The 19212-nt window shown below is 43.7% G+C and overlaps 1 pseudogene; it reads left to right on the top strand.

Moving 5' to 3' along the window:
- The window catches only part of LOC142429576 (checkpoint protein HUS1-like), a 42372-nt pseudogene that overhangs the window by 1979 nt on the left and 21181 nt on the right, over window positions 1-19212 (top strand).

Below are 19212 nucleotides of genomic sequence, written 5' to 3'. Positions count from 1 at the left end.
TACCCACCATCTGTCTCTTAATGTGTTGTGTTGTGGTGGTGGTGTGTGTGTCACTGTGGTGTTGGAAGCTATGCCGCTGATATTTCAGACACCAGCAGGTTCCCCCATGAGGGGCAGGTTTCAGCAGAGCTTCCAGACTCAGACAATGCAGGGAAAATGTCCCGGTGAACGACTTTCTAAAACCAGCCATTGGACCCCCTCTGGGTCCCAACAGGATGTGGTGTGATACAGTGCTGCAAGGTGCAGACATACCAGATCACGAAGGTGACACAGGACTAGGCAGTGATTTGTTTCCACGGAAAAGGAGTTAACCATGAGTTAGAGGTGGCTCGATGACAACTGAAAACAAGTACCAAAGAAAGCCTACAAACTCACTGCCATCGAGTCAATTCCGACTCAAACTGGTCTGAGGCCACGGCTTGAAAGGCCCCTTTAAGTTTCCAAGACTGTAGTAACTCTTGACAGGAATAGACAGCCTCATTCTTCCCCCACAGAGAACCTGGGGTTTCAAACTGCTGACCTTGTGGTGAGGAGCCCAACATATAATCATAACACATCCAGGGCTTCTGAAAAACACACAGTGTGTGAAGTGGTCAGTCTGGGGGAGGATACTGAAGCAAGGGTCTTTGAGCAGATACCTGCAGGAGATGATGAAGTGAGCCATCCGATAGCTAAAGGAAGAACACCCAGCCAGAGGGCCCCTGGAGCAGAAGGACCTGCAGCGTTGGCCTCCGCTAGTGGTGAAATTCACTGGCTTGACAGTAGACGGGGGAGCTGATGCTCCTCTCTGTTCTGCTGGAGAGGAAAAGGCTGCAGTGGAAGGTGGACGGGGGACCCAGAGACCAGGGAGTCATGGCTAATGTGCATAATGGACCGTACTAGAAACCGCTGCCTCGGCCATACATTTCCATAAACGTGCCTGTAAAGCGGCACGACTTTATGACCTTACATTTCTGGAGGCAAAATAACTCCGGGGTCTCAAACAGGTTTTGGGCTGAATTCCAAGCAAGCACTGTCCAGGGCTGGTTCCTTCTGGAGGCTCCCGAGGAGTCCACTCTCTTGCCTTTCCCAGCTTCTTAAACCCGCCTGCCTTCTTTATCCCATGACTCCCTTCTTCAGCCTCAAAGTCAGCAGTGTACCATCTCTGACTCTGAGCTTCCCTCTCACCTTCATGAACCCTGGTCCTTACATTGTGTTCCTTCAGATAATCCAGTGTCACCTCCTTAGCATACGGCCAAGCACCCTCATTCCATCTGGGACCGTAATTCTCCCCGAGCATGTAATAGAACACATTCACAGAGGAGGGGGGTAGCAGCTACATGTCTGTGGGACATGCCAACAGGCCCCTCAGAGGGGAGCGGACACTGACTGGATGGGTTTTGGTGTGAGGGAATCAGAAGAAAGGTCTCAGAATTCCCCACTCATTTCCTTTGAGGGTGAGCCCGTTCTGCCTCCCAAGTACAGCTTTGCTCTCATTAATATGGTACGCGCTCCTAAGCAACCATTCAGAAGGACAGGCAACCGAGTCCTTGGGAGCATCGCCCGTGACTTGTGTGTGTGAAGTTCCAACTCCTGCCCTGTTGCCAACTCCCACAGGTGCTCTGCCCTTTGTGGACGAGGCAGATGCCCCTTGCATTTCCATCCAGACTGCAGACTGCACAAAGCTACACTGAGCAAGCAACCCGTCTTAGAAGCTTATGGTTAAAATAACATAGCGAACATGGGTATTTCAATTTTCCACATGGAAGGACTCTGCGTGTGGTCATGTCTTTACAGTTGGGGAAGGAAAGGAGAAAACCCCTTTCATTTTTAATGTTGGATTCTGTCACATACACGGGCCTGGAGCAAAATTTGAAAGGCACTAGATGTCTCTCATGAAATAACATCTGGGAAATACTTTGCAGCAACTGTTAATATAAATAATTCACTGCTAATTGATTCCAAAGGCACTCCCGAAACGGGCATGCCACGTTGAATAATCGGATGATGGTGCAGTGCAAAGGGATAACACTGTGATTATTCACTCCCAGCCCAGCCCTGCGGCTTATAATGAAAGGGACGCTCACACTCCATGTGATTAATCTATGAATCCATCATGGCCCTTGCATTCTGGGAAAAGGTGCTATAGCTTTAGTTCCACGATGGATTTTTCTTTTAGACTCTGGTTTCATTGAACTGTTTTGAAATGACATTTCTTGGCAGAAGCGATGCCCCCTGAGCTTGGGCAAGCCCCTGATGCACCTCAAGTCTGTGATGGGTGGGGAGGAAAAGTATGGTACATATTCGAGTATAAGCCAACCCGGATAGCAGCCGAGGCACCTAATTTCACCACAAAAACTGCATGTAAAATGTGCTGAAAAACTCGGCTTGTACACGAGTATATACAGTAGGTTGGCAGACAGGCCATTCGGGAAGGAGTTTCAAACTCAAGTAAGGAACGTCCCACTTGCCAACGTCTAACGATCTCAGATGACTGCCCTTCTAGGTGGTTTATGCTAGAAAACTTCATGAATTCCTTCAAAGAAAGCCTTACTGTGTCATACATACTTTGTTTGCTTTCTTAAATGTTAAAAGACACAGAGACTTATAAATCATAAGGATGTGATGTCCATCTTTGTCCACTTCGGATCCTCTGACTCTCGGCTCCCTCAGTGTCCACTCCCCACATTGTAGTCAATTAACCTCCGCCTATAGATTGGGAGCTCATTCAGCTAGGGGACCCCAACGTGTCACTTTAAAAACCATTTTGCCTCAGCATCCCCTGGACTGGACTGGGGCAACATTTGCAACTGAACTCGTAAGATCAGAGCATAATTATGTTAAGACCATTTGGCATGGTGCCTTCCATGGAATTAATTAGATGGGACTGAAAGAAGCAAAGGGGTTTGGAGACAGATTCTCTGTAGATTTCCCTGGAAAGCCCTCTCCTCATTGGTAGGTTTGCCGAAATGGGGAGAATTTAGTTCACTGCCTGCACCGAGGTGTGTTGAAGGGAAAGCAGACATTCCAACAAAAACGATCATGACTAGAAATATGACTGTTTCATGCCTGGGGCCCTGAGGGTTTTTACTTACAGGATGATATACAACCTATGGAGGAGATATTCAATCTTCAGGATATGTTTTTTACCTCATCAGTGATGCTTTGTTGAAACAAACAAACAAAACAGAGCATGAGCAAGTCAAAGGGTGTTGCTGTTATTAGGGTTCTAGTTCCTATGTTGATGGGTTTATTTAAAACGAAGCTTGAAGCATGCCTCTGGGTTGGGTGGGCGACTCCTGTTCTCCAAGGTGTCTTTGACTCATCAGGGTGCCTTCAAGGCCATTCAGAACAGTGACTTCCAGGGAGATCTGATGGACCAGTGCAGTTGAAGGCAGAGAGGTCAGAGCAGAACATTCTGGTCACTGGTTTGGGGACTTGCAGAGGGATAATCTTGATACAGATCCTTGAAGGACATAAGTGGATCACAGGTCTGCTTAGGAAGACGTTTCACGAAAATTGAACTCCAGCAGTAAGGAAAAGAAAGGAAAGCTGCACCAAGCATTTTCCTTTTTTCCCTACACAACGATGTCCGATGGGAATTTCTTTGGGAAGCCTTATCCCATCCACCCTGCGGTCCTGATTTTAGCCCTTCACACTTTTTTTTGCTTCCCAAACTCAAAAGTATACTGAAAAGGAAAATTTGATTTCTTTGATGATCTCTGAGCTGCCTTTGATGTGGTGTAAGTTGAACAGTGTGGAATTTTGGGGGGTAAGGGTTCAAAAGTCAAACTTGACCTTGCTATCATTGATTGAGCGCCTTCTCATAGCGATGCTATAGGACAGGTTGAAATGGTACCTGTGGGTTTCTGAGAGGGTAACTCTCTTCCTCCTGTGGAGTGGCTGGTGCTTTTGAACTGCTAACCACTGCCTCAGAGAGCAGGAAACATCATCTTTGGACACATGGAGACTCAGATGAAGGCTGTGTTGAGAAGGAGTAGCTTTACATTTCGATGTGTTTTTAATAAAGGTGTCTGGTTTTGTAGTACCACTTTGAGACGTCAGCCCCGTGCACTGGTACTCTGGTCCGAGATGGCTAAGGTTGAGATGCTCCAGGTAGTAAACTGGTGAGGAATACCCCTCAGGCAAGGTGTACTACACCAGAAGACCACTGTGTAGTAAGTGGTGGTGGTAGTGGGACTCCTCTCCTGGTAGGAACTCCTCACTGGCAATGACTTGCTCTCTTCTGTCACTGTGTACTTGCATGAACCTTCGTATCCAATGATGATACAAAGAAAAGCTGAAATAATGTGATGCTAATTCGAAGATTCTGGTCCAGGCTGGGCTTTCTCTCAGCTGAAACAGTATGTTGAAAAGTACAGGCTAAGTCTTCATGGCTGTTTTTATGCTTTTTTTATGCCCCCTGCCCTCTCGAAATTGACTATAGTGGTCTTTGGCTTCTGTGCTCCAGGTACATGACCCCTTTCTGCCCCTCCTGCCTCAGGGCCTCTGCACCTGCTCTAAGTCTTTGTCTCTGGGCCTTCCTTCTCAAGCGTTGGCGTGGCTGAAACATTCTCAGCATTAGACCTGTCTTGGGCCTTTCTAGTCTAACGTCACCCAACAAGTAATTTTCAACTGCATAACTTTCTTTTCCCTTTCTCTGTTTATTATGGTAACTACACATGTACCAAGTGGCTTGCCATTTCAGCATACTTCACATGCATAATTGGACTGTGTAGCAAATTACCATGATCGATTGAGACCTTTTTATGACCCCGCAACAAAAGCTTGGCTTCTTTAAAGCAGTGAGTCTTCCTTGTCACCTCCCTGCTCTCACCCCCTGGCAATTGGTAACAAAGCTGTCTCAATTTTTTGTACTAGATCTTCTACATAGTTCATCAGGCAATAAGACTCTTTGTGACTGACTTATTTCAACAGGCAACTCAAGAACAGAAATTAAAGTGTCATCCGGAGATGAGGGAAAGCCTGGAGTTAGGAAATCAGAACGGGGAGAACAGGTGAGCAGGAAGCACTGAAGAATACATTCAAGCCTTGAACAGCACTGTTTGCAGGGATCTGTTGGCACAACAGGGGCACCCTGTTGGCACAGCATGCTATGAGTAGGGCTGCTTACCATATAGTCAGCAGTTCAAGAACCACCAGCTGCTTCCCAGGGGCAACTATGAAGAAAACCGCAGGATTCCTATAGGGTGATATAGGGTCACTGTGAGTTGTAATCATCTCCATGGCAGTGAGTATCGGCGGAATATTGATTCTTTAAAGAAGATTAGAGGAGTGCAGCGCTCTTGTGCCACCGCTGTAGGAGGAAGCTTTCATCAAGACCCAGTGTGATCAAAAGAAATCCAAGCTCCCTTGAAGACACTGGTGTCAGGCAAGGCTCCTGGAACTAAAGGGATACCAATTAAGATGATTCAATCAGATGCATTGCTCTGGGGAACCAGTAGTTTAAACCAAGAAATGTGAAGGCAGATGCCTGGATGACTACTGGAAGAGATCAATATTTGAGCCCATTCTGATGTCACACACAAGGTTTTTTCCCCAAAAATCATTTCAGCAGTATATTGACAGGAAAGTGCCAGGAAATTCAAGCCAGATTCAGAAGACGATGTGGAGCAAAAGGTATCACTGTTGATGTAGTTGACTGACAGCAGAGGCTCCCAACAAGACTTATTTTACTGACTACACAAAGGGAATTGTCTGTGTGAATTATTACAATGTATGGAAAACAGTGTGGAGAATGGGAATTCCAGAACACTTCATTGTGTTTATGAGCAACCTGTGTATAGAACAAGAGGCAGTCATTCAAACAGAATAAAGGTCTGTTAGGCAGGGTTCTCTAGAGAAACCAAACCAAGACACTTAAGGTATGGTCACACACACACACATGCGTGCGTGCGCCTGCGCGCGAACGGGTCCCCTCCGAAAAAAACAATTTCTTTTTTTAAAGCTATATATTTATTATTATTATTTTTTTTACGAAACAACCTTATCACCTTTGAAGTACTCTCCATGACACATTACATTTGTCAAATCTGTGATTCCATTCTTGGAAACATTTTTCAAGCTCTTCTGTTTGGATAGCTGACAGCCCCTCCCTCTTTTTTTTCCTTCTTCACCTCTTCTCCATCGTCGTCAACTCGCTGTCCTTTCATGTAACCTCTTCATTCACAGAAACAAAAATAAGTCACACGGAGTGAGGTCAGGTGTATGGAGCAAGAGAGGTATGCTGGGTTTTGCCAAAATTGGCACACTGAGATGGATGTGAGCAGGTACATTGTCGTGGGGGCAAAACTAGTCCCCCGTCTGCCACAGATAAAGGCCTTTTTTGTCGCGCAGTCTTTTCAGAACTTCTAAATATAAAGCTTGGTTAATAGTCTGACCTAGTGGAATGAAATCCAAATGCACTATTCTTTTCAGATCTTAAAAACAAATGAGCATCATCTTGATCTTTGATTTCATTTGAGGTTTTTTAGAGCCAGGTGACAATGACATCCTCCACTGGCTTGATTGACATTTGCCTTTGGGGTCATAAGAATAGCACCATGTCTCAACACCAGTAAATGACTTTGGGGAAAAAGTCTGGGTTGCTTCGAAGCTGTTCTTTCAAAGCACGGCATGTGTGGCAGTCACACAATCTGTCACCTTGAGTGAAGGGGTGGAGTCTAGCCTGTCAGTCAGGTCATAGTCACTGATGCCTTTGTGTGTGCATGGCCTTGTCCTGAGTATCTGGTGAACTTCATCCTGGAAGTGGGACATACTCTCTCCCTGCTTTACATTCTTGTTGACAAGCCACATGGAACCAAGCTGATGGCAGCCAGAGCCCTGGAGATGCTTCCACCACCACTAGATCTACAAGACTTTCCACCACAGGCCTGTGATCTTTCTGCATTCTACATCATTGCATGTGTTGGGTGAGCCTGAAGAGGACTTTATAGGCTAGTATAGGACATATGGGCTAATATAAGATGTGATTTAGACTTGGCTGGGATGTTTTCTTAATGAACAATTACTATTTGATATCAAACTCTTATACACATATGCAAGCCTCTTGATTTGTTTCTCTAGATAATCTGGTCTAACACAGCGTGTTTCCACTTTACGCTCCTTTTCCTGGTCAGTCAAAACCTGAGGCACAAATTTCACAGCAACCCTTCTCATTTCCAAATGTTCCATTAAAATTTGCTGAACTGAGCTCCAAGACAGTCCAGAGAACGTCCCCATCTCCTTGATGGTCCATCATCGTCAGTCTTCGAGCACAAGTGCTCATAATCTGTTGACATTTTTGTCCATTTGGGAAGTTGATGGGCACCCAGAACGAGGTTTGTTATCAATCGACATTTCACCTTTTTTGAAAGGAGAAAACTACTCATACATTTAAGGGTTTCCCATAGTGCTGCCCTTGTAAGCTGTGTTCAGCATCACAACAGTTTCTGCAGCCTTTTCCAGAGCAGGAAACAAAATTTCACAGCTGCACGCTAGTCTCTTAAATTGGCCATCACAACAAATGGCGTTAGAGTGAAACTTCTTTTACGAAAAAATTCACTATGAGCAAAGAGGACCTTCCTAGGCAACACCCATGCTGCACCAACAGAGCGAGTTGCTTGATTTTTGCCTGGTAGGAAATAATGTGTACTGTGAAAGTTCTGCCCAGCAGGGCTTTATTCTGTTATTATTCTGTATACCCCCTTGTATGTTTTTTCTGGTTAAATGCTAAAGTTCTTTGGGGGTTTGGCTGTTTGTCTATTTGTTGTTAAGTTTTAAGGTTTTAAAAAATATATTGTGGATATCAAAACCTTGTCAGAAATAGGAGTTCATAGGTTTTTCTCTGTACCTTGGTTGACTCTTGGCTTTGTTGAGAAAGTCCTTTGAGGAACAAAATTTACCATGTTCATTTTATATCTACTCCATTGTACATAGCTCCATCTGAAATAATTGATAATTCTTTGTTAATTGCTTATTTTATTTTCCTTCTATAAGACATGCTCTGAGAGACAAGGATCATTTGTCTTGTTCATTGTGTTCATACCGGTGACTGGAATTCCACCTGACTTCTAATAGACCCTCAGTCATGTCATTATCTCTTGAAAGAATGAGTGAAGCCAATAGTGCTATGTGAATAAATATCACTGCTTTTATGGAACGACTGCTGCTGCTTGATGCAAACACGTGTTCCAAGTGCATTTTCCTTCTAATGGTTCGAATGAAGCCAGTATGGTGGTCATGCTGCTCAGACTAAGAAACAGCTATGTGCCCACCACTTTCCACCCGGGTTATGTTAGAACTGTGAACGTTGTGCATTATTTTCTCTTTCCAGGAAGGCTTTCTTCTCAGGAAATAGGACCGCTGTGTATTAGAAGCATTTGTTAGGCACAGAACCTCAGTGCTTCTGCCTTGGATAAGCATCCAGTGGTTGTCACAGAGCTCTGGCCCATTGCTAAAGAGATGAAGAAACTTACAAATGGATACACTTGGAAAATTCCCTACAACAATTTTCCTGAGCACTTAACCATGTTCTTGAAAATATGTTAAGGACTTGATAAGCTTGACTGGGTTTAACACGGCAGTCCCAGAGGGGTGAACAATTAGGTTCCCATTTTGCAGATGAGAGCACTAAGACTTCACGAAATAATTTTTTTCCCTTCATATTGACACTGCCACTGTATCACAGAGCTGGATTTCAAATAAATAATGGCAATCCTTCCAGGTTTTTTCTATCCCCCAAACCAAGATTTAAGGCTCTGAGGGAGGGAAGCCCACGGTGTCATGCTCAAGGCACAAATGAATATGCTTTGCCTCAGGGGACGACACAGCAACCCTGTATTCCTAAAGGAGGAAACCATTCCTGCTTGGCAAAGAACAGTAAACGTCTCTATTCTGGATGGAGAAAAAGGGCTGACTGTGGAAACCCCTCTCTCAGATGTAAGGACAAAGGGCATGTCAAATCTGAGATGGGATCAGAGCAGCACAGTATCTCCTGCCACAGAAAAACAACTCACACTGTGCTGAAAACAAAGAGGTCACTTGAGTTGGGAAAGGACTGAATTCTTTTTAAAAAATCATTTTATAGGGTGAGTGGGTTGGAAAGGGGGAACTGATTACAAGGATCCACATGTGACCTCTTCCCTGGGAGAGGGACAGTAGAGAAGGGGGGAAGGGAGACTCCGGATAGGGCAAGATATGACAAAATAACGATGTATAAATTACCAAGGGCACATGAGGGAGGGGGAAAGGGGAGGGAGGGGAAAAAAAAAGAGGACCTGATGCAAGGGGCTTAAGTGGAGAGCAAATGCCTTGAGAATGATTGGGGAAGGGAATGTATGGATGTGCTTTATACAATTGATGTATGTATATGTATGGATGGTGATAAGAGTTGTATGAGTCCCTAATAAAATGTAAAAAAAGAAAAGAGAAAAAATGATTAGGGCAAAGACTGTACAGATGTGCTTTATACAATTGATGTATGTATATGTATGAACTGTGATAAGAATTGTATGAACCCCAATAAATTGTTAAAAAAAATGCTACTAGACAACAAAAAGAAATCAAAGGTATCCAGATTGGCAGGTGAGAAGTAAAACTCTATTTGCAGATGTTATGATCCTAGCGTGGGGAGGGAGGGGATAAAGGGGAGCTGATATCAAAGAGCTCAAGAAGAAAGAAAATGTATAGAAAAGATGATGACTGCAACTGTACAATCATACTTGATCTAATGGAACTATGGATTGTAATAGTATCTGTAAGAGTGCCTAATAAAATGTTAAAAGAAAGAAAGGAAAAAATCATTTTATTGGGGGCTTGTACAACTCTTATCACCATCCATCCTTCCATTGTGTCAAGCACATTTGTACATTTGTTGCCATCATCATTCTCAAAACATTTGCTTTCTACTTGAGCCCTTGGTATCAGCGCCTCAGTTTTTTCCCTCCCTCCCTGTCCCACCATTCCCTCATGAACCTTTGATAATTTATAAATTATTATTATTTTCATGTCATAAAATGGCCAATGTCTCCATTCACCCATTTTTCTGTTGTCCATCCCCCAGAGAGGGGGTTATATGTAGATCTTTGTAATTGGTTCCCCCTTTCTATCCTCTTTTCCCTCCACCCTCCCTCCCGGTATCGCCACTCTTACCACTGGTCCTGAAGGATTCATCTGTCCTGGATTCACTGTGTTTCCAGTTCCTATCTGTACCACTGTACATCCTCTGGTTTAGTTGGATTTGTAAGGTAGACTTGGGATCATGATAGTGGTGGGGAGGAAACATTAAAGAACTAGAGGAAGGTTGTATGTTTCATTGTTGTTATACCGCACCCTGACTGGCTCGTCTCCTCCCCGAGACCCTTCTGTAAGGGGATGTCCAGTGGCCTACAGATGGGCTTTGGGTCTCCATTCTGCAGTGATACCTGATCCCTTCGACACCTCGTGGTCTCACAGGCTGGTGTGCTTCTTCCATGTGGGCTTTGTTGCTTCTGAGCTAGATGGCCGCTTGTTTACCTTCAATTCTTTAAGACCCCAGATGCTATATATTTGGATAGCTAGGCACCATCAGCTTTCTTCACCACATTTGCTTATGCACCCACTGTGTCTTCAGTGATCGTAGCAGGAAGGTGAGCATCATGGAATGCCAATTTAATAGGACAAAGTGTTCTTGCATTGAGGGGATACTTAAGTGGCGGTCCAGTGCCCATCTGCTTCCTTAGTACTAAACCTATAAACATATGCACATAGATCTATTTCCCCATTGTCATATATAAATATATTTACATATGTACATAGACCTCTATAAATGCCCTTTGCCTCCTAGTTCTTTCCTCTATTTCCTTTTAATTTCCTTTTGTGTCCCACTAACATGCTCAGCCTTCATTTGGGCTTCAATAATTCCTCTTGGTTACATTGCCCTTGATCAAACCTTACCAGGCCTCCTACACCCTCCTCACCACTGACTTTGGATCACTTGTTGTTCCCTTGTCCTTGGGTTTGTTAACACCACTCGAAAGGACTGAATTCTATAGAGTAAAAGCTAGTCCTTCAAAATGGAGAAGCTGTAGGGGACTTGTTACAGGAGGAGAAGAGAGGACTGGGGGTACAATACTTAACTGTTTTTTACAAACTTAGATTCTCACAAGGCAGGACTTCCTGAAACTAGGACTCATCAGGTGGAGCAACTTATAGTACAGTGAGTGTCTGTCTTAGACTGGTTACAAGGTGGTAGGTGAAGAGGGAGAGGAAAGTCACTGGAGAGTGGACATTATAATCACCAGACAGTTCTTCCTTAGAGCTCTCTGTTCAAGTACAACTTTTCCTGTGGAAATTGTGCAGAAGATTAAGGATTGTGTCCAGGCATTCTCTTAGAAGCATTGTTCTTACATCCTTAATTTTATCACAAAGGAAAACATTTCCTTACCTACTTGACTGAATCAGAATAGAATATGGCTGTCGCTACAATAAAAACAAAGCTAATGAGAGTCAGGCCCAGACCGCAGAAAAGCCATTTTGTATTTTACCAGATACTTCGATTTTAAATTCCCTTACACATATCCTCTGCTGAATCAAAGATTACAAGAGAAATTTTTTGATAGATTCAGTGACCATTATCTGAAATGCTTCCTTGGACTTTAACCTCTTCTGAATACAACTTGAATTTCTGATAAATCTGATGGCTGCTCATCTCACAGCCTTGAAGACCCCAGACACTGTGTGTGTGTGTAAAGGTAACCCGGCTTCTTCCATTGGCTTCATTCCAGCAAAGCTGTGACTGCTTGCTTCTGTAGGCTCATTACCCAAGGAGTAGTGGTGAGCACACCATATTAGAGGGAATAGCCTTGCATCTGAGGGCTGACTCAAGGCGTGGGCTTGAGTCCATCTGAAAAATAAGTGCTTTCAATGGACATCATCCCGTGGCCTGGTCCTTTGGGAAGAGCACTTGTCAAAATTTTTTACAGCATTTAATGATTCTTATAATTATCAGAAATTGAAGTTGGATTCAGAAGAGGACATGGCACTGCTTATAGAAAATGGATCTTGACCCATAGCAGAGAATATCAGACTGAAAGCAGAGAATATCAGAAAGTTGTTTAGTTTTTCTTGTCATTCCTAATGAGACTGACTGGCCCGAGTAGGAATGCCCCATAGTATTGACAAGGGTGCACATTCTGACTATCACAGCTTTCTATTACAGAGTGAGTGGGTGGCTCGAACAGCTGACCATTTGTCTCTCAGTCAGGTGCTTTAACCACTGTCCTACCAGCCCTCCCCATTAAACTATACTGAGCACTCATCTTTGAATTTGGAAGGGTTTTCAGGCTGCATCAGAGTCACCCGTAACTCTAGCAAGGTGAGATCAAAGCATAAGTCGTAGCGTTGAGCTCATAGCCTGAGGAGGTGCCACACTTGCACAAGTATGGGTCATCTAAAGGGGATGTCGACCTTGACGCTGGCAAGGGGATCACTCTACAGGTTCCTGTACTGTGCTGACAAATGAAATGGCATTCTGACAGTTAACTCAAATTCAAGTCCTATGAAAAGACCACACATAAATTTCCCAGCAGAGAAAAATAATCCAACAGTAGTAAAAGGAAGCAGCCTATAGCCCATGGTGGACAAACCTTTGAGGTGGAAGAGCCAATCCTGTCCCTCACAACAGTTAAAATACAATTAGAGAGTATACGTGTCATTTTTACAGACAAATGAAATCACCGTGATCTGAATAATAGCCTTAACATTTTTCGACATTACTTCAGAGTGATGTGCACTTACTGGAAGAGCCCTATCTATGTGCCTTGAGAGTCACAGTTTGCCAACTAAAGGTATAGAATAATAACAAGTTTAACTAAACAAGCTTCCTACAGTAGCATGAGAAAGAGGTTACTTTACCAAGAAATAAATCCAAGGTAACAAAGCAGAGCTGCTTCAAATGCAGTGAATATTAAGAAAAAGTAGCAAGTTCTGTAGTCCTCATGACCAAAGCAGCTACGTTAATAAGTGTGTGAGTCGGGGTGGATGAGAGAAACAAATCGTATATACATAAGAGAGAGCTTTACATCAGCGTAATTGTATATTCAGAAAAAAATCCCAGCCCAGTCCAGATCTAGTCTCTAAGTCCAATATTAGCCCATATGTCTGATACCAGTCTATAAATTCCTCTTCAGATACATGCAACACATGCAATGATCCAGAATGCAATGATGCAGAATTTGGGAAGATCACAGGCCAGTGGGTGGAAAGTCTTGTGGATCCAGTGATGGTGGAAGCATCTCAGTGCTGGCGTGGGTCTTCACATGACTCATCCACCTCCAGGGCTCTTGTCCATCTGTGTAGCACCATGTGGCTTGTCAACACGGAGGTCTCAAAGAGAGTGTGTGTCCCACCTCGAGAGAAGACAGGAGTTCCCAGAATCCTCAGGAGAAGGCCATGTCCACACAGAGGCTTCATTAGCTACAACTTGATTAACCATACATAGTCCACCCTTCCTCAAGTTGACAGCAGGTTATGTAACTGCCACAGTAAGACTGACTTTGTGGAAAAACATAAAGAACTACAATAACCAAACGCTCACCCTGTTAATGAGAAACAAAGTTCAGTCATGTCACGCGTTTTCACTTTCATATCTAGTTCTTTGATCTTGGAATGAGCTGTTTATTCTCCTAGTCATCTGCTTCTGGCTACCCTGTGGCTGAATTTCAGTTTGAGTTTTCCAGTTGGAATCATCCAGATTGAAACAATATTCTTTTTCATTTGGGAGAGATGGACTCATGACTTAGCTCCCTGTAATTTAGCAGCGTAAGAATTAGTGAAAGGATTAGATAAGGTCCCTCCCATTGAGATTTGAAAAGTATCTTTCAATTGGAATCTTTTGCAGTAATCATAATATCTAGGTTGAATAAGAGAGAAATTAGGTTTAAAAAATTTCCCCCCAAACCTTTAACTCGTGTTAAATGTTCCAGAGAATTTTGGATTAATGATGTACAATATTGGAACAAATCAGATTTAGTTAAATTGGAGTTAGGGCAAGTTGCCCAGTATTGTTGCTGTTAAGGGCCATTGAGTCCGCTCAACCCATAGTGGCCCTGTGTACCCCAGATGCAACCCTGCCTGGTCCTGCGCCCCCCTCCTAACTGTTGCTGTGCCTGAGCCCAGTCACTGTTACAGTCACTGTATTCATCCCTCGCATGGAGGGCTTTACTCATTGTCTCTACCCTTCTGCTTTACCAAGCACGATGTCTTCTCCAGGGACTGGTCTCTGCTGACAACATGTCCAAAGTATGTGAGATGAAGTCTTGCCATCCTTGCCTCTAAAGAGCCCTCTGGCCGTACTTCTTCCAAGATCTATTTCCCATCTTGGCAGTCTATGGTACTTTCAATATTCTTCTCCAGCACCACAATTCAGATGCATCAATTTTTGAAAAATCTTACTTATTCAGTGTTCCATTTCCACATGCATATGAGGCAATTGAAAATATTGGGCCAGGTGTGCTCTTGTCCTCGATGTAACACCCTTGCTTTTCAATACATTGGAGTGTTGTGTGGATTTACCAGGTTGCTCGTAGGTGAGGGCTATTGGCCACCCTGTGGTAATTTTATGTGGTGCCAATTTGTGAAGCGCAAGTGAAGTGGTCCTCAAGTTTAGAAGGGCCCAAGGCCATGCTTCAGGGCAAGTCTCCTGTGGAGACTTGGAAAGCTGGGCCAGTTGCGTGTTTGTGGTATTAGTTTTTTTGAACTAGACTGGAGGATCTAGGGCAGTAAGGACAATGAAGTATCTGTAAAATAGGAAGCATTTGCATATCCCTGTAGTTATTTGTCTAGAACAATGGGTGGCTCCGTGACCACAAGAGATTCTTGGGACTCCTTGGTGGGAATGGGCTTATCCAGGAGTTTCTTAGCTACAAAAGCCCTCAGCTTGACAGCTGGGTGAGCTCCTGCCCTGGGAAATCATGTAAAAGATAATAAGCAGCATCAACTTGTAGTGCTTCAAGCGAGGACCTGGGTACAATTCACCTGCCTAAATTCAAGCTGTCCTCAAGGCAGAGGAGGTCTCCTTATGGAATGCTTCTGAAGTGTTCCCAGGATAGCAGGAAGGCAGAGAGAGCGCAGGGAAGCCCCTGGGGCAGCAGCTTCTTACTAGTGCGCTACCAACACGTTCCTTAAAGACTCTGTCAGCTCATCTTTTTCTCCAACGGGTGTCCACGTCAGATTCCTCTGATACAGACACTTCTGGGAGCGGTTATGTGTTGGACTGCTAACGCTAAGGTCAGCAGTTTGAAACCACCAGTCTCTCTCTCTGAGGGAGAAAGAAGAGAATTCGGATTCCAGTAGAGAATTTCTGACTCAGAAACCCACGGGGGTAGTTTTAGCCTGCCTGGTAGGGTCACTAAGCAGTGGAATCCAGTTTGGGAATTTGGAGTGTTCTTTTAAGTTTCATCCATACCCTTGAGGTGGAACAAGCACAGGAATTTTTGTTTTATTTGCTTTTTGTTATTGTTTTACATTTCTCAACCTCATTGTGTATAGATGATATTTGATGTTCACATGACTCCTGAGAGACCACTTTTATTTTTTCATTGGGATTAATATATCAAATCATCCCATGGTTAATCACGTCCAGCAGAATTGTACATTTGCTACCACAATCAGTTTCCAAACATTCTTTTTCTTTAAAAAAATCATTTTATTGGGGGCTCGTACAACTCTGATCACAATCCATGCATACATCCATTTCAAATATTCTTTTTCTATGTAGACCCCTTGATGCCATCTCCCCTTCACCTCACCACCCCCTCTCCACTTGCTGACTCTATAGGTTCATCTGTCCTGGTTTTCATACACCCAGAACAAACAAAAAACCCAACAACACCCAATTGCCACAACTTCAACATGGTGACCCCAATGCCATAACACTCTAGAGATATCCCCTAATAAGTACAGTCAAACAAAACAATACAACTCCCCAGTATGTAAGATTTTGGATACCAGATCAGGTCCAGCATGCATCCAAGAGAGAATTGTCAGCTGACAACTTGCAACTGTTCAAGTCAGGCTTCTGCTTTCGACCTTCTACATCCACTGATGCGCTCCTCCTAGCGACCCTGGGACCACTCTGTTAGGTCTAGCAGGGATTCCATAAGCCTGCCAAAAAGGTGGTGCATTTTCCCAAACGGTGTCCCATAGCTGTGTCGCATCCAGAGCGTTGAGAAGTCTGTTAGGAATGTGGACAGGATTGAAAAGAATGTGGTCCTGAGCACTGTGGGGAAACCATCAGAGAGAGCCTCCAGGGCACGTCGAAGTGGGAGACGGCATGCTCTCTCCCTATGACCAAGAGCAAGACAGGCACATCTGTGCCATCCACCAGTATTCGTACTGAAGGGCTCAGTGAAATAAAGCAAGAAGGTAGATGAAAGTATTCCCATTGGGAAGGAAGAAATAAACCATTTCTATTTATAAACTGCACGATTCATCAATCCCAGAGAATCTATCAAAAAAAAGAAAGAAGAGCTACCGTAATGTGGAAGTGAGTTGAATATAGTCACAGGATACAAAGTCAATATACAGAAATCAAATATATCAGCAACAAACACCGAAGATTGAAGATACAGTATCTTTTATGGTAGTTCAAAGGCATGGCATTCTTAGGTATAAATCTGGAGACTGCACAGGTTCCGTATGCTGAAAAGGATATACACAGGAACAAAGTGAAGAAAACCCTTTCTATATTTGCACATAGAAAACAGCCATATATTACATGGGGAGAGGAAACTTCAAACTCACCGCAAACTTTTCATTACCTTTGAGCTCCGGTTTCTTACAAACATTTGAACTCCCTTTACTTGTAGATAACATCAACCCGCCACAGGTTGTCAGACTCCAGTCCTTCTTAACCTACTTACAGATTCAGTGCAATCTCATTTGGTAGACCAGCATGCCTTAAAAAATTATTTTTTTAAATTGGCCAGAGGAATCTAAATTGTATATTACAAAGGCAAAGAAAAGAGAACAGCTTTGGAAAGAAAAAAAAAGATCAAACTTGGAAGACTCACATTCTGATTCTCAGACTTACCAGGAAGCTCCTACCATGAAGATGGAGTGGCATTTTCAAAAGAAGGGGCACGCAGGTCTGTGAAACAGGATCAGAGCTCAGAAATGACCCGTGTGCACGTGGCCATTTGAGCTGTGACGAGGTAGCACAAACAATTCCGAGTGTAAAGACCTGCCTTTTCAATACATGGTTTTAGAACAATTCAACGTCCATTTGCAAAGCAAACAAACTAAACACTCCTGACACGACAGGAAAAGCTCAAAGTGGATCATGGATCTAAATGTAAAACCTAAACGTATGGAACTTCTGGAAAGAAACATAAGAGAAAAAGACTTTGTGATCTTGGGCAGGGTCCGGGGTTCTTCCAACGTACACCAAAAGCATGAGTCCTAAAAAACAGGAAGTGGACCCATGACATTTAGAGACCTGTGCTCATCCAGGCGTTGCTAGGCTGATCATTCAGACCAGGGACCGACCAAAGGCCATATTTGTACAGCACATATGATAAATTAGTACATATGTAGTGAAAATGCATGAGAAGTTTGTCACATATTACTCATAATCCAGTTTTAAAATGGGCAAACAGATGAATTGACATTTCATTGAAGATGATTCGCTGGTTACACTGCTGGCTTTGAAGCATGCGAAAGGCTAACCTCACTAGTCAGTAAAAATCCACCAAATCAAACAAAGTATCAGCCTTTCTTTAGAGTTACGATTTCGCCTCAGAGAGAGCCAGAGGACAGCACAAGAACTGCTCTATGAGAGCATTTTCAAGGCTGGCAACTTTACGGAGACAGGCAGTCTCATTTTTCTCATTTCAAGCAGCTGGTGGTTCTGAACTCTCAGCCTTTCTGTTAGTAGCTAGGCTTACTCACTCACTTATTGTCATTGAGTCTATTCTGACTCACGGCCACCCTAAAGGACAGGCTAGAACTGCCCCATGCAAGTTTCTGAGACTAACTCTTTATGGGAGTAGAAGGCTTCATCTTTTTCCCTTGGAGTAGCTGGAGGCTTTGAGTTACTGACTTTGTTGTTTGCAGTGCAACTCATAACCCACTATACCATCTGGGCTTGTGCCATTGTCCCGAGGGAAGTAAAACTAGTCCCACAGCGAGATGCCACTGTATACTCTGTAGAATGCCCGACCTAATAATGCACAGTAGAGACTGTGGAACCGCACTTGTTGCTGGTGGGAAGGACGCAGTGTGGGGGTTTCTTAGGAGGCAAAACATACCCTCTCTGTATGTCCCAGCACTGCCACTCCTAGGTCTTCACCCCCCAAATATAAAGACTCAAGGTCACATTAAAATCTACACTTGAATGTTTATAGCAGTTTCAATTCAGAATCACTGCAAATGGGTGACTCCACAAATTCAGTGAACCACATACACTGGCGTCCTGCTCACACTAAAGAGCAACAATTACAGGCAACACTCTAGGAGGTGACTCTCAGATGTGTTATGCTTGGTGCAAGGAAGGCTACGTGAGGAGGCTGTAGATGTAAGACTGCAGTGTCTGGCCTCAGGGTTCCCTGGGGACTGACTGTGGGGGTGGGTTGTCTGGCAAAGGGCATATGTGTACCGTTCATTGGAGGAAATGAACCTGCTGAACTTCTTGATTGGGATGTTAGGGTTAACAAGTATAAGCATATTCAAGTTAATGGAGCATGCATGCAAAAGGGCAATTTTCACTGCGTGAAAAACACTAAGTTGCTTGTTAGCTATTGTCCAGTGTCCAGGTCACTTTGACTCTTGAGTCATGTACAAGAGGAGCAGGCCTCTGTACTCAGTCCATAGTGTAATGTATACTTTGATCTTAATAAGAATAAAGTACAGTAGTGATCTGTCTCTCTGTGTATGTACCTGGGTGTGTATATGCCTGTGTGTTTGTACCTGCATGTATACATTCCTATGTGTGTGTGTGTACCTGCGTGTATATTTGCCTATGTGTGTTTGTACCTGAGTATGTGCATTCCTCTGTTTGTGTCTACCTTTGTGTGTATGTGCCTGTGTTGAGGTGTACCTGCGAGTGTACATTCCTATGTGTGTATACCTGCATGTATATGTGCCTGGGTGTTTGGGTGTACCTGAGTGTGTACATCCCTGTGTGTATATGTGCCTGTGTGTTTGGGTGTACCCGAGTGTGTACATTCCTATGCGTGCTTGTGTGTACAGGAATAT

This window comes from Tenrec ecaudatus, chromosome 16 (genome assembly GCF_050624435.1).
Source record: "Tenrec ecaudatus isolate mTenEca1 chromosome 16, mTenEca1.hap1, whole genome shotgun sequence".
In the NCBI taxonomy this organism is placed as follows: Eukaryota; Metazoa; Chordata; class Mammalia; order Afrosoricida; family Tenrecidae; genus Tenrec; species Tenrec ecaudatus.
The sequence above is the reverse complement of the archived record's forward strand: the minus strand, read 5'-3'. Positions and strand labels throughout refer to the sequence as shown.